The following is a 15,732-nucleotide window of genomic DNA, read 5'->3' on the forward strand; positions in this document are numbered from 1 at the left end:
AGTCCGGAGGCGTAACACAAAAGAACTTTTTATCTTTCACTCCTGTAAACTCTTGCCAGCGGGAGGCGAGCTCCATGAGGTCATTCAGGGATCCAGGCTAGTTCCATCCTGGGGCTCATCCCTTCTGTTAGAACTCAGTCATGCGGCCAAATCTAACAGCAAGGGGATGTGGGAAATACAATCCAGTGGTGTTGGCCAGGAGGCAAGGGGAATGGGCCAGCGAACATGCTGCTGCACGACCTATCCCTCCCCTCCTTCCTCCCTGATTCACAGCATCGTGGTGTCTCCTAGAAGAAAAGAAGGCTCTTCAATGATAGACACGCAATGTGTTACTCTTCCCAGGAGGAGAGCCATCCTAACACGATTATGTAATGCTGAACTCAAGATGCCACGATCAGGCATATTAGTTTTCGTTCTAATTGTTTACAGGTTAAGGATCTGTTCTGGGCAAAGAAAGAGGTACGTTGCTTACATTATCACACAGAGATTTTCCTATAGTAACAAAATTATCATAGGTTTTCACCTGCAGCCTCTCTGAATGGTAACGGTCATAATTAGTACTTTTTGACACTGGATCCTTAATTAGGAAACAAACCCAATTCTAATATTTTGATAACATGTTTTGTTAAGTGTTTCTGAGGAGTACCCTGAAGCCAAATGAGTAAGCTGCTTGGATCAGGTTGGCTTAAAGGTATCACATCCTGTGATTACTCTGCTCCAGGTGGTTTCGTCCCGGGCCACCTGGATAATCCCGGCTCTTGTCACCTCTAACTCTTCAATTCTACAACCCACAATACAAGGTCTGCCCTCAGCCCATCCACAGTAGGGACAATACTAAAGCTGGCCCATCACTGACCCCTCATGTGGGAGGAACCAGCAAATCAATTGAAAATGTTACAATCTTTGGCAACACAGATATTAGAATAGCTAAGAAATACTGAGAAAGGAAGGGAAGGGAAGGCAAGGGAGGGGATGGGAGGGGAAGAGAAAGAAGGGGAGGGGAGGGGAGGGGAAGGGATGGGGAGGGGAGGGGAGGGGAGGGGAGAAGAGGGGGGGACAGGAGTGGAAGGAAGGGGAAGGGATAAGGGGAAGGGAAGGAAAGAGGAGGGGAGGGAAGGAGAGAGGAGGGGAGGGGAAGGTGGGGTCATGAAAAGAACCTAAGACCAGGAATGAAGAGACCCTGGTTCTAGACCCTGCTCTCCCACCAGGTCATCTCCCAAATGCTTCCCTCCTGCAGCCACGGCTTTCCTATTTATTTACGTGTAAACACTCTGGGCATTCATGGTGCATCTTTTAGCTCTTTCTGACTCCGTGATCCTGCAAAGAAATCCCAAACGGTCAAGTCTGGTGTCTTGGTGGGAGACAGACTTGAGAATCCCATTCTTGGCATTAGCCCACAAAAGCAAAACACAGTCCACTTACAGATCAGACTCGGGCTAAAGGGGAACTCACGGTAAATATTTCACAAAGGAAAACAAAGGAATATATTATCCTGCAGCCAAAGGGAACGATAGCCCCAATTACTGCTCCTGCAGTTGCAAATGGTTTTATAAGCAATCTGCTCAGGGTAATTTTATTATTTCAAGTACTCTTCACGACACCACCATGAAGAAATCAAAATTTGATGAAATTAATATAGCCATCACAGGAAGGATAAAGAGAAGCTCAGAAGGGTATTCATTTGATAAATAAAATATATTTTAGGAGAGACTATTATGGTAATCACTATTTATCAATGCAAACTTCTTTAGGCTTTGCGACGCGGAAGTGCCCATCTTTCTCCTGACAAAATAAACGTGCATATTCGAGGAGCCCAGCTGAAAATATTAACAGTCCTTTTGCACCAGAAATATTAGTCCTTCCCCCCTTCTCTGCCTGCTTCTGTCAGGAAGTCACAGTGCGCACACGGGCAGCGCCTAGCTAACCATGTAATTGATAACTCCCTACCTGATTCGCTGTGGGAATCTGTCAGTTAAGGTCTAAAGATACACACACACCGCTATGAAAATGAACTCGCACAAGTCTGTCTGCGGACCAGGAAGGGCCTGAATGCAGTCGACATTTTGCTACTTAATTGGTTTGTCCAGTTTACCAGTACACACGTGTATTCTAGCAATGGCATGCTGTACTATGACTCTCTTTGACAGACCTATTTAGTGAGCAGGAGTATTTTTTTTCCCCCCAGATAATTGCTCAAAATCATGCTTTCAAAGTCAGCGTGATTCAAACTTGCCTGTCTGTATTTTGCAAATACACGAGTTGGAAGGAATGCAAATGCACGCTCCTATTTCTAAGGTGGGTGCACAGGAGAGGCCGCTGTGTCCTGTTTTGTTTCTGTTTTCGTTTTCGTTTCCCCCTCAAAGCCATGGAGGAGAAGGAGTTCAACGCCCACAGCACTTGGCCCCAAGCCTGGTGTGGCTTATGTGGGCACGTTTCTGCAGAGGGGATGTTTCACCCAACGTGGGTCCAGCGCTCTTCAGACGGACAGACTGAATCTTAAGACCCCGTCCGTCAAAGACTGGGGCCCCTGGGGTCCTTGGAGGGTTTCTCCAACATAGCACAGGGTGGCAGCACTCAAATTCAAGGCATGTCTGAAGGAGCCACTTGACCTTTGGGGTGGTACCTGGCATTACGGACAGAGCGAGGACTTGAAATCCAAGCATCCTCTGTAGACCAGGGGGAATGACTTCACTTTTCTGCTCTGCTGTTCATCTGGAGCTGGTTGTACGTGCCTCTCAGGACTATTTGGGCTTAAATGATGTGGCTCCGTGTGAAATCATCCTGCATGTGGATGCAAGACAGCAACCTGCTTTGTCCCTGCTCCCTCTACACCGCTTGGAAAGCCTCTGTTGGCATTTTTTTTTCCCCGTCTTTGGGCATTTTTGAATATTCACATAGAGATCATGAAATGGCTGAGGCATTATGCAAGCACAGAGAAATCCTAATGAGGGAACAAGAAAGCGGTGCTGGGAGGTGTGGGTGAAGCCATGTCAGATGGCTGAGGCCCCCAGCGATGTCGTGTAGACCACATGCAGATTTCAGGAAAGTCTAGAGGCACAGGACCCTCCCTCTTAGGACACAGGCTTCACGCCAACACACACAAATCTGCAGAAAGAGCTTCATGAGGCTTCAAGGAACCTGGAAAGTACTGTTGCATTACATACAAAAATACCTCATGACGTAGGAGCAAAGAGCCTCTTAGCACAGATCTATACACACATCAAGAACCAAAAGGCAAGGCCCCCGCCAGGACCTGATAGGACTCTATTTTCACGTTTCTGAAAGCAAATAAAATGGAAAGTGACACCCCTACATATCGTCCAGGGAGTTCAGTCCTACGGAATCACACAACTGCACTCTTTAACCTGATACTCTCCTTCTCCTCTTTCTCAGATATTGAGAATAAATGCTCTTCTGCAAAATACTTACTTAAAAGGCGGCAAGTTTGGTAGCTAAACTGGGACTTCTGTCTCCTTGGGAGAACTGAGGTGAGTAAGGAAATCTGGTCCCGCTTTCAAAGTCAAAATCGTAACCCTCGTTTGAAATGCCACATCCAGTTCCTAGAACTCTTAACTACAGAATAATCAGACACGGACGTTATTATCATTCCCATTGTCAGGACACCCAAACGGAATCCTGCAAGATGGTGGCAGCTAAGAATGCTTTGTAAACAGCTAAATAAATAAATAAACTATTAGTATTTTAAATGAGGCTGGACTGCCAGGCAATCAATTTAATTAACTGCGGCGCGATTAATTGCGAAAATTGAGGTTCGACTCTGACGTTGCCAATTCAAGTGGCATTGTGTAGACTTGGTGAGAGCCAAGAGAACTAAAAACAATTCCAGTGATGCTGTTGGCACAAACTGAGCAGCGAAAGCGTTTACGTAAAATTCAAAAAAATGGCAATGCCAAGGGAAATGAGCCATGTTTGGCAAACTCTGCCTCAGTTTCTCCATTTGCAAAATGGAGCTCAGATGACCTACTTCAAAATGAAAATTGATCACCCAGATGCTTGGAAAGGCGAAGAACAATTATAGTTTGGCACGGATTTGGGGTGGGAGTCGGGGACGGGGCGCCCACACGTTGACTAACCCCCGACTCTACCTCCAGTTATCAATCGCATCTTTTGGATGAAGGCAAACATCACCAATACAGCCGACCTGGGAAGACACCGAGTGCTGCTTCCAGAGGGAAGAAAGAAAGAGAGACAGAAGTTGTGGGCCACCAGGGACCTCCCAGGTTCTTCAACATCTCCTATTCCACGCATGCCTGCACATGTCCTGAGAAATGGGCACCGTTCCTTGTCTCGGAGACGTCTGAAGAACAAGCATTGGAGAGGCCGTGGACAAACTAAACCCTTTGAATGTTGCCGGTGGGAATGTGCAAACGGTTCGGCTGCTGTGGAAAACAGTGTGATAATTCATCGAAAAGTGAAGGATGGGATGGCCAAAGGATCCAGCACTGGGTAGATGCCACTCCTAAGTCTGTCCTCCGAACGACTGAACACGGGATGGGAACAAACACTTGCACGTGCGTGTTTACAGCAGCATCACTCACAACAGCCAAAAGGTGGAAACAACACGGACGTCCATCAGTGGATCAATGGATGGTCAAAATGTGGTACCAACATACCACGGAATAGTATTCAGCCACAAAAAGGAATGGAGTTTCGATGCATGCCACACCGTGGATGAACCTTCAAGACACTATGCTAGGTAGAAGAAGACAGATCTGAAAAGTCACCTGTTGTAGGCTTCCATTGATATGAAATGTCCAGAAAAGGCAAATCCATAGAGACAGAGAGCAGACTGCAGGCTCCCAGGGGCCGAGGGGAAGAAAGCATGGGTACACAGGTTATTGCAGGGTGAGGAGTTATTTTGGAACTCCCTATAGATAGGCAGTGGCAGCTGCCTAAAATCGTGGATGTACTAACTGCCATGGATCGTTTGCTTGCAAATGGTTCGTTTGAACGGTATGTGAATTTCACCTCAATTAAAAAATATACAGAGGAACACAAATGCGCCTCACGTTTCCTCGCTTACACCGGTAGTGTGCCTGCTGCTTCCCAGAGGGGAGCTGCGAGGGTGAGATGGGAGCGTGTGCCTGCAACGGAGCCCCCAAGGTGGTCGGGCAGGTCATGGCAGCCCACGCATCCGCCCCCGCCCTCTGCTGGGCTTACCCTCCCTCTGAGCTCTCCCTTGGGCTCTGCCTTCATCAAGGTCCCTCTGTCCCCTCACTCCTACCACCTTTGTTCATGTAAAATTTGTATATTAAGCCCCTCCGAGAAACAAGGGATGAAGAAATTGCCCCAAATGCAGAAAGGAGGTCTGAGTGGGGTTCAAGGACGGAAAAACAAAATGGGGGACGTGGGGGGCGGGCTCATTTAGCTAAGGTCCTTAAGGCTCCTGGTATTTGATGTATCTAGGGGGCCAGGGCAGACACAGGGCCACCCCAAGAGCTTTTGTGGTCAGAACCGATTAGGCACATGAATATGATCTGGAGGATTCCAGGCCCTCTGAGGATCCTACAAGGAGCCCAGGTCCCCAAGGGAGGCCATCTGCATTCCAGGGCTGTACGTTTCTGACAAACGCCAAGCTCCTCCCTCCTCCTTCCGGAGCTCTTGAGTCCTGGCCCACTTGCCTGCATCTCCCCAAAAGGAGCAATTCAAAACAACCTCTTGATTCAAAGATGTACAGGGTACCTGAAATACCACTGGCTCACTTACGGGGGCAAGAGAAGGATCAACAGCTCTTACATAATTGCCCAAAGGCAGCAAAAGAGCTGCTGGGCTGACACGTACGTGAGCCTCCGTGAACACCGGAGTCTCCCAGACCAGGGGAAAGTGCCCCGAAGGGCTTGTGTGCTACATTCGAGAAAACAAAACCAGCAAAAAGAAGAGAGGTGTGGAACCCCAGCCAGGCACTTCTATGTCGGGGAGCCTCAGATAAAGAACAGGGCGCAGGGTAGAAGGGGGGGGGAGTGCACGTGCTCTGGGACTACCTACCCTCTGCCCTGTCATTACCTCTGAGCCAGCATTGAAGAGACCCTGCCTATCGGCACCAAGGCTGGCCTCATGGAAAGAGTCTTTAAAATGGAAGTTGTGGTAAAGACCAGGTTACAGGAAGAGAAAAGAACTAGCTGTCGAGCACCCCTACCTCTCCCCCAGGACACCGCAGGTATGTTCTCTTTGTGTTCGTTTATGTCGGTGTCACGCTAATCCAGGAGCCCTCTGACTGGTGCGGATGTTAACGCCTGGAGGGGCCGAGGCCCTGACGCTCACAAGCTGAGGATTCCCGACGTAGATCCTTGACCTCACTTGCTCCTCGGGACCAAAATGGCCCTCCAGTGGCCAAGTATGCATGTTCTGTCTCTTTCCACTGTGTGGCACAGCCCATTCTCCACCCTGTGGGTCCCTTCTTTAGAAATGACTTGCTCGGTTGGCCTCCCAGGCTGCGCGGCTTGCGTGCCACGAGGCTCTATTAATCACAGGCCCACGCACATCACGTGCTCCGGATCTGAGACTCCGACCGCGCGGCTCTGGGTGCTGGGAGTGCGTGAGGACAGGACGTACCAGAACAAAAGCAGCCTCATTGGTTCTCATTTCAAAACTACCTAAAAATGCAGATCAGAAAGAAGTAGGTGTGCTTCACAAGATGATGGCTAGATTAAAGCGTGCAAGGAGCTTTGCAAGGAAAAAAAGCCCTTAGTCATTCATTCATTCATCAAAAAAAAACCACACAATGATCAGTGACTTCTCTGTGTCAGTCACTGTGCAGGACATCCAAGGATGCACCAGGAAGAAAGGAAGACAAAACCTTCAAATTTGTATTTGAGGGAGATAACATCCCTTGAGGTTACAGCACCCCGGAGCGGGCAACTGGCCAAAGGCGCCATTGAAAGGAAGCGACATCTCCAGAGAGAAGGGTTCTCAAAGGTTCCCAAACTGGCAGCTAAAAAGTCAGGAGGAGGTCAAGTGCCTGAGACCCAGCCATGCCAGTGTTGGAGGCCTTTGCAGGAAGGTCTCATGGGGGTGGGGGGTGGGTGCAGATAGGAGCCAGCGAGCCTGGAAACGTCCATCTCTCTTTGAGTCCGGAGAGGCCTCATTAAATTTCATGACTGCGCTGGTGGAATTTGACTTGCAGCTGCGAATTTCAAGGCCTCCCCAGGCCTCTCGCGGACGGGAAGCCAGGGTAATAAATTGTCTCTGCTTCCCGGCCTGGGTTGCAGGCCTTGGGAGGTTACGCCCTCAACGTCCCACTCCAAAAGGCGGTGAGCTGGGGGACCCGACACCAGAGAGCGAGCGTGGGCCTCGGGGTTTGGCCACGCTGTAACTGCAAATGGCCTTGGCCATATAGGCCGAGCGATTTCCATCGGGTGATACGGTCTCTGAGTCAGGAGTATCAGGCTTTGGCTTAATCAAAAACCAAACTGAGATGATTCCTGGTGCATCATGACATGATACTGCTAAAAAAAAAAAAAAAAATATGGCTTGTTTGGTTGATAATCAGAACCAAGATGAATTTATCAGCTCGCACTGGGAGCCAGTTGGGGAGAAGGAAGCCTCATTCACTGAACACCTAAGTCTGAGTGATTCCTCCTTTGCTAAGACTCCGGAAAGCTCGTGCAGTACAAGGCAGGGGTTGGAGAGAACCCGCGTGCCGTTCAGTTAAGATGGGTATGGATGTGACACATAAAATGCTCCCATTTGATTATCTGGGCGGGGAGGTAGTTAGTTATTTAACTGCTTTGCTTCTGCGTTTCTAGGAGTTCCTTTGCGATGGTTTTGCTCTAACAGGAATCCAAAAGAATGGGCCCTCTGATGATTTTGTCTTCACTCTTGCCCTTCTCTCAGCATCCTGGTATTAAGGAAGTTGAGGGGCCCTGCTAATCACTGTTCGGTTTGTGACATCGCGCCCTACCCTCAGGTGCCGAAGTGGGGGAGAGCTCACTTTCGGACTGCCAGATGTTTTGGGAAAGGGGAAAGATTTTTAGAACATAATTTTAAACGTTCAAAATCGCCGTTTGGGTGAGTTTTGCCTTGCCAGGGAAAAAGAACAGTTATCCTGAAATAATCCTAGGGTTGATCTTGTTTCATGAAACAGATACGCTGAAGGGAAACATGAAAATCTACACATGTATATTTTTCCTCAGTTGGAGACAGAAAAATACCCAATTCTGTCTACCAGTGGAAGTGGGGGCCCTCAGCTCTAAACCCTGGTGCTGTTCCTGCCTTCTCACCCCTGACTCTGTCCTTGCATAGGGATTTGTGTTGCAAGACACCCAGACATACCTTCATTTACTTTTTCCTCGGGGACAGATTGCCCAGTCAAACTCAAGGTTTGAACTTTCATGTGCTAAGAGAATGCTTCAAGAAACAAAACTAAGCAAAGCAAGACAAGGCAAACAGAAAGAAAACCCTAAAGTTTGTTCTCATACAATGTGGGAGATTGAGACAGAAAGAAAAATACCCCCCCCCAAAAGAAGACATGAGCCTTTCCATTCATCAGACATACTGTTACAGATGTTTGAAGAAATCAGCAAACACTTTAAAAAGATACAAAAGTTCATTTTCAGTTAATTATTTAGTAACTGTTTTGCGTTGTTTAAAAAAAAGGGGGGGGGAGATCATTCGAGAAAAATTCTATTTTTCTTCCTTTATCACCTTCCCAGTCTATCCAGCTGTTTCCACCAAGGAACCTAAGTACCCAAATGCCAACATGACAGCCCGACTTTTGCAAAGCGGCTTAATTACTCATTACGAGATTTCATCAACACAAGCTCCGGTCTGTGGTTTTGTAATAAGGGCCGTTATCTTTCCTTGAATTTTCACTCCTTCATAAAGGGGGATGTGGCAGAGATTTCTGCAACCCCACTTTATACGGCAAGGGAATGAGGATTTTAATGCATGAATTTGATGTCATTAACAATGCTGACAGCTGTTTAATCCCAGTGGAAACAACAGCTGAGTCCCAACTGCAGGAAAAATAATTAACTCTTCAGCGCGTTCTGCGGAAGGCATCGTACGAATCAATTACGTGTCTCCTGCCTTACCTGCAGTTTTTGTCAATTACTCAGCCGTTCGGTTGGGAGGTTCTGGCACTAATAAAATGACAGGAGGCCCTTGCCGGGGAAGAGACTTGTGAAGTTCAGAGAACAGATTTATTAAATGGGCCTGTTCTCAGTTTGCCATTAATTAAAATTAAGAACCATTTTTTATGTTTCCACTGAATCACAGAGCATAATGAACTAAAGTAAAAGGAAATAATAAAGTAGGAGCCCTGGGTGACACAGTGTCAGGGAGGAGACGGTGGCTGAGCTGAGAGGGGAAGAAAAATAGGCTCTCCGGCCAAAACAGAAGCGCAGGGCGGGATGCGCAATGCCCATGCTGCCTTGTGACATGTGCCATTTAATTTAAATGGAACATTTAGACACCTGCCAATGACGGTAAATTTGCTACTTTTTCACCCTCCCCCGCCCCCAGAGATGATCAGCCTCTCTCTTGTAGGCTTCAGGTTCTTTTTTTTTTTTTTTTTCACCCCTGCCTGCTGACATCCTTCCGGTGACTATTTCTACTGCTTTTAATTTGTAAAATATTACAGATATAAATAATGTCTGATTAAGATCCTGCTTTGAAATATGTGGCGCTCACTTAACAGCTCCCATCTAATAAAGCACTCCTGGATCCTTTCCATTCATTTATAATGCGAGACTTTGAGCAGATGTCTTAAGTATTCAATGTTACAAACAGCAACATTACATGAATTTAAATTTGGCTCTTTGTCTGCACGCCCCTTCAAGCATGGAAGCTGATGTCCAGGGAGCCCTGTTTCATCTGGAAACGATGTGGTTCTACCACCTGCCCCAAGCTGGCTCCTCACTGGCACACGGGCAGCAACCTGCCCCCTCCTGAGAGGTCTGGGGCCGCTGGGTGTAAGGGGAGACCTTCCGTCTGATCAGTCTGCCGAAGGGACAGGTAGAGGGAGAAGCTCCTACGTCAACAGCAGGTGGATAAACTCGGCCTGGCCCGGGAAGAACCGTAATGCGCTTTGAGGGCGTGCTTGGCTTTCCTGATGGACCTTCACCATGTCCCCACTTATTACCCTGATTTCACTGATGAGGAAACTGGGCTTGTTAAAAGAGGAAAAAGGCATTCATTCTCTTTTGTTAACAAGCAACCGGATTGGAGTTGAACACGCATGGTGTGTGTAAAATCCTCAGCTAAGGTTTGAAACGCATTATCACAAGAATAAGACACCAAACATGTAGCTTAACGCCCGAACTTGAAAATAGAAAAACATCCTAGGGGATATAGGGGCTAACCCAACTATAGCTCTTCCTATTCGGCACATTGGTCCTTCCTTTTTCTTCTATTCTTCTAGGAAGCATACTTTACTCTGTTTGAGTCTGTGGGTCAGAGCGTTCTATTCCCTTTCCACACATCACCTTGGTCAGCTAATTAAATGACCTGTCTCTTGACCACAGTGATTGGTTCAGAGACAAAGCACATGATCTCAACTGGACTAGAATCTTCCCTGGGATGCATATATTCTGAGAGCAAGGTCCCTTTCTTCCATTACTAATATTGCATGAGAACAAGGTTCTGGTCCCTCAGGCAGCCATTTCTCCCACCAGCTACAAGAATGCAGAACTGAGTCACAAAGAGACCACCATAGCCAGAGGATAGAAAGAGACTAATAATCTGGTTATATATTTGAGCCACAGATCCTGCCCTGCCTGAAGCCACAACTAATGCCAAGACTTTCTAGTATGTCAACGAACATACTCTCTTTTGTCATAGTTTTAATTGCCACCAAGAATTATGGCTAACATGTAAGCACTGCCCCATGAAAGTTCTGGATATGGCATATCATAGATGATCTTTTTTTTTTTTTTTTAAAGATTTTATTTTTAAGTAATCTCTACACCCAACGTGGAGCTCAAACTCACAACCCTAAGGTCAAGGGTCACGTGCTCTACCGATTGGGACAGCCAGGCTGTCCAAGATATACGATCTTTCTAAACTGTGGGCTCAAGTTAATTCTCAGCAAATTTCTCATGATTCTGGTATCATACTGTGTTTTTTCTTAGCTCAGTGACCTTCCCCATGCTGTTCCTTCTACCTAAAATGTATTACTCTTCTGCTTTCATACTTGGTGATGTGCAAGGTATCATTCAACACTTAATCATAAGCTCTTGGCTGAAATCTTCCCTGGTTTCAGTAGATAGTACAAGTGTTCCCCAAATAAGCTGTGAGCTAGTTAGAGCAAGAATCACGTCTCATTCATTGTATGTTTTTGACAACAAGTACCATGCTGGGCACGAAGTCATAACTGATATTATTAAAAAATCACTCACAGTGGGTTGTCTGTGTGGCTCAGTAGGTTAGGCATCTGACTCTTGATTTTGACTCAGGTCAAGATCTCACTGTCTGTGAGACCGAGCCCCATATGGGGCTTTGCACTGACAGCGTGGGGCGTGCTTTGGATTCTCCCTTTCCCTCCCTCTCTGCCTCTCCCCCACTTGTGCATGCTCGCTCACTCTCTCTCTCTCAAAATAAATAAATAGACATTTAAAAATTATCACTCATGGTGAACTGGAAATTCTGTCCTCAGGAGGTTTACACCGTATTGATGGTTGGAGGAAGACAGAGAACCACATACAAGTATTACAGTGCAGGGAAGAATCAGATTAAATAATAGAGTCAACACGGCGATGTGGCTACCAAAAAAGCTCATGGCTTTAAGGGGGCAGTAACAGCAGTAGGACGCTTGGGTTGGAGGGGGCTGGTCAGTTCCACTAAGGGCTACTCAGGCCACATCTGGGTTTCTGTCCCAGTCCAAACTTCAATGGGGACATCTGGGGGACGTGAGCATCAGACTGGTTGAATTACATCACCCCGTTCATACTATTTTTAACAGCTTTATTGAGACATAGTTTGCATACCATACAATTCACCCATTTAAATGTAAAATCGTTTTCAGTATATTCACGGAGTCATACAACGTCAATTTTAGCACATTTTCATTATCCCCAAAGGGATCCTATTCCCTTAACGGTTATCCCTCAATCCCTCCCTGCCCTTAGCCCTAGGCAACCACTAATCCACTTTCTGTCTCCATAGATTTGCCTCCTCTGGACAATTCACAGAGATGGAATCATACGGCCCTTTCTGAGCGGCTTCTCTCACCTAGTATAATGTCTTCAACATACTATTTTGTTGCTGTTATTAAAGCCGCAAGAAACCCTTTTGTCGTGAATAGCATCTCAGGTGTCATACAAGGGACGATAAATAAAAGTAGAATGGTTCCGGTTGAAAGAGCAAGACAGGAGCCCTGAGTTTTACTTCCTTGACTTTGTCCCCTGGAGTGTCTAAGGCTAGGGTAACTGGGCCACTCACCAGGTCCCAGGCAGCCCATCTGGACAGAGAGTTCTATTTCCTTGCACTTTTGCAAGCCATTCTATTTCAAATCTTTTTTTTTTTTTTTTTTTTTTTTAATTTTAAGAAACTGCCTTCTCCAGGAAGGGGTATTATGTGACAAACATTCTAAGTCCCTTCTTATGGTAATACTGCACTTTGCAAATGGCTCGGATCCAATCCAATTGAACATAATAAAATGAAACAATCTGTGCCATCTCCAATAGCTTTAATCTTTACCATGCTAATGATTCCTAAAACCAATGAGCATGGTTTAAAAAAAAAAAAAAAAAAGAAGAAGAAGAAAAGAGAAAAGAAGAAAAAGACGAAAGAAAGAAAGACAAGACACATTCTGCTCTCCTGTTATCAGCCTTGTTGGCAGCTGGGGCTAGTGTTTATTTTCACCATCAACAGGGTCCTTGCGAAAAGGCCACCCAACTGCTCTGAGGTCAAAGCTTACATGTGAAACCAGTCACAGCCATCGCACCGTCCCTCTGCTGGTGAGGGTTAACAAGGAGACACAACTGCCTCCATAATTAAGACTGCTGCCCCGTTTTGCGACATTGGTGAGAACTTGGCTGGGAACAGCTTGGCCACCACCAGAACCTGGCTTCTTTGGCAGCCGGCAGTGGCACTTTCTGTCCTGCCACACTGCGCGCCCAAGGCAAAGAGTGCTGTCCAGGGCTGGCGGTCTCAGTCCTTATATAAGGCCTGTATGGGTAGGACCATGGGGTATAGTTTCTGGATAGCCTGGAAATAGCCTATTCATACATTCATTCATTCATTCATTCACTCACGCACTCACGTGACCATGTCCTACAGACCATGCACTATGCCAGGAGTTAGAAATGAGGAAATGAGCAAGTCCCGTTCCTTGCTCTTAGAAAACTCAGAAGAATGGGAGACTAAACACATACACAAGCGTGCGCGCACTCACACACACACACACACACACACACACACACACATTTTTAATTTATTGGGGTAAGTGCTACACGAGAAGAACACAAGACTGGGGGGAAGCTGTTATCTCCTCCTCCTGGCCCTACTGTTGCCGTTATGTCCCCGGATACAGCAAAAGGGACCTTTTACGTGAAGCCACTCCCAACATGTCCCCATTGCCCTCACTTTTATAGACCCAATGATTCAGAGCTCTGTGCCACTACCCAGCCTGAGGTAGCTCTTGATGGTCACAGTGACTCTTCCTCCCAACGCGGGGTGTATAGATGTGGGGACCTAACACACACCCAAACCTCACGCGTCAAATCTGTTTGATTCCGTCTTGCCCCTTCCTGTGGTCAACTGACTGTGAAAGTGGAGGTGGCCAAGAGTCATCACTTCTTAATTGTTCAGGGGTATATTCATCCACTTGGAACATATTTTGGACCATGAGTTTGCTTCTTTATGTCCAGATACCATTCAGTATTGATGGGCTAAGAGAGGCAGCCAAGCTTGGGAACACAGGATGAAACACACATGGGATATCTCAGGGGCTGGGGAGTAAATATGGGGAAAGTTCTAAAGCGGGAGAAATTGAAACAGTTGATCAAGGGGAGCCTCTGGATGAGTTTTGTGTATTCCATAGATCCTCCATTAAGGCAGTAACAGTAGTTACTGATAAAAATAACTGATCATATTTACTAAGACCTTACTATGTGCCAGATGCATTCTACATGCTTTATATATATATGAACTAAAATCCAATCCTCAACATCTCTATGAAATAGGTATTATTATTTTTCTTAATTCGTAGAGGGGGAAACTGAGGCACAGAGCAGTTCACTAATTTCCCCAAAGAAGACCATGTGGTACCTGGGCTCTGAACCCAAACCATCACTTTCAATGATATTGACATGTCATTAAAATAACTGTGCAATATATTTAAGCCTATTAAAAAAGTATACACTCTTTGAGTCAGTAATTGCACTTCTGGAAATCTAATCTTAGGAAATAGTCGAATATTGTATATTGTATTTATTAGTTTGAAACACTCACATGTTACTTTTTAGCCTTATTTATAATAAGTAAAATCTGGAAGCTATCTACATTTTCAATATTAGCGGAATGGTTCAATAAACTACACTAATAGCCAATAAATGGAATTTATAACCATCATTAAAAATGATATTCATGAAGAGTCAATAATATCCTGGAACTGTGTTGTAGTGTTAAGGTAAAACGCAGAACTGAACCTTTTCTTGGTATGACCAAAATTTGTTTGGATGCTGGGGTGGGGGATGCACAGTGAAATAAAAGAAACATTTTCCATTTGGTTCCATCCAAAGGAGCTATCAGGAAGCAATTTGTTTTTGGCATATCTATTATCTTCTCTTAACCCAGTGCCTCAAGAAAACTCAACCCGGTCCTATTTTTTTTTCTGAGATATTTCACGTGGAAAAATAAATTATATCAGTGGGTTTAATATCTCAGTTGGATAGGTAAAGCTAGGTTCTTTAGCTCATAGAAAAGAAAAGAAACCAAGCAAAAAGTGCTTTGGATTCTCAGACCTGCTCACGCAGTATATCCAGAATTGATGAGGCACAGAGATATCACCTGGAGATAACTTTTTCCACTTGTTTTCAGGCTCCGAACCAAATCACAGCACCTCCTTCCTCCTGCTGTACTTTGGAGCAAATTGAGTCCAAATTAGATCACCCGTTTCGTCCAATTGTATAAACCACGGCAATACCGTTTGGGAAAATCTAATAGTCTTAATCTAAGAACTGCTCCTGTGCCCACAATAGAATCAAACAAATAATCAATAAGCCTCTAGATATTATAACATCGTTGAGTGAAGAGACAGAGAAGAGCAGAGTTTGTGTTTGCAGAGTGCTGCTTAAATGGAATCAAATCACAATTCAGTGAGGACAAAACAAACAGCAGCACCAACCAAACTGGCTTGAGTAACACAGTTTGCTCTGTAGACTTTAACGGTTTCGGAATCTTCTACCGGAAATTGTGAGATTGCGAACGATTCAAGGGGGGGGGGATTTTCCTAGGCGTTTAACTGTGTCATTCAGTCATCAGTAATAACTCTGTGGCATTGTTATTACCATCCCCATTTTAATGTTGGATAAATGTGACTCTCAGACAGGTTAGTTCACTTGCCCAAAGTCACACAGCCAGTAAGTGGCAGAGGTGGGCACTGAATCCAAGCTTTTTAACTCAAATGACTGTGAGTTGCAGGCAGGCCAGCTGGCTTTGGAGTCAGCCCCAATCCAGGGGTGATCTGCTTTCTCTGTAAATTGAGGCCAATCAATAATATCTTCAAGGCCCAGTGTCTGTTATCTTAAAATGGAAGTAACAATATAAGAA

General features: G+C 45.8%; 1 protein-coding gene across 1 annotated transcript in view; it reads right to left on the minus strand.

Moving 5' to 3' along the window:
* Nucleotides 1-15,732, minus strand: part of WWOX (WW domain containing oxidoreductase) — a 984,564-nt gene that overhangs the window by 205,920 nt on the left and 762,912 nt on the right. The window lies entirely within an intron of this gene.

Source organism: Puma concolor, chromosome E2 (assembly GCF_028749965.1).
Source record: "Puma concolor isolate L17-30 chromosome E2, mPumCon1.1.hap2, whole genome shotgun sequence".
Taxonomy (NCBI): Eukaryota; Metazoa; Chordata; class Mammalia; order Carnivora; family Felidae; genus Puma; species Puma concolor.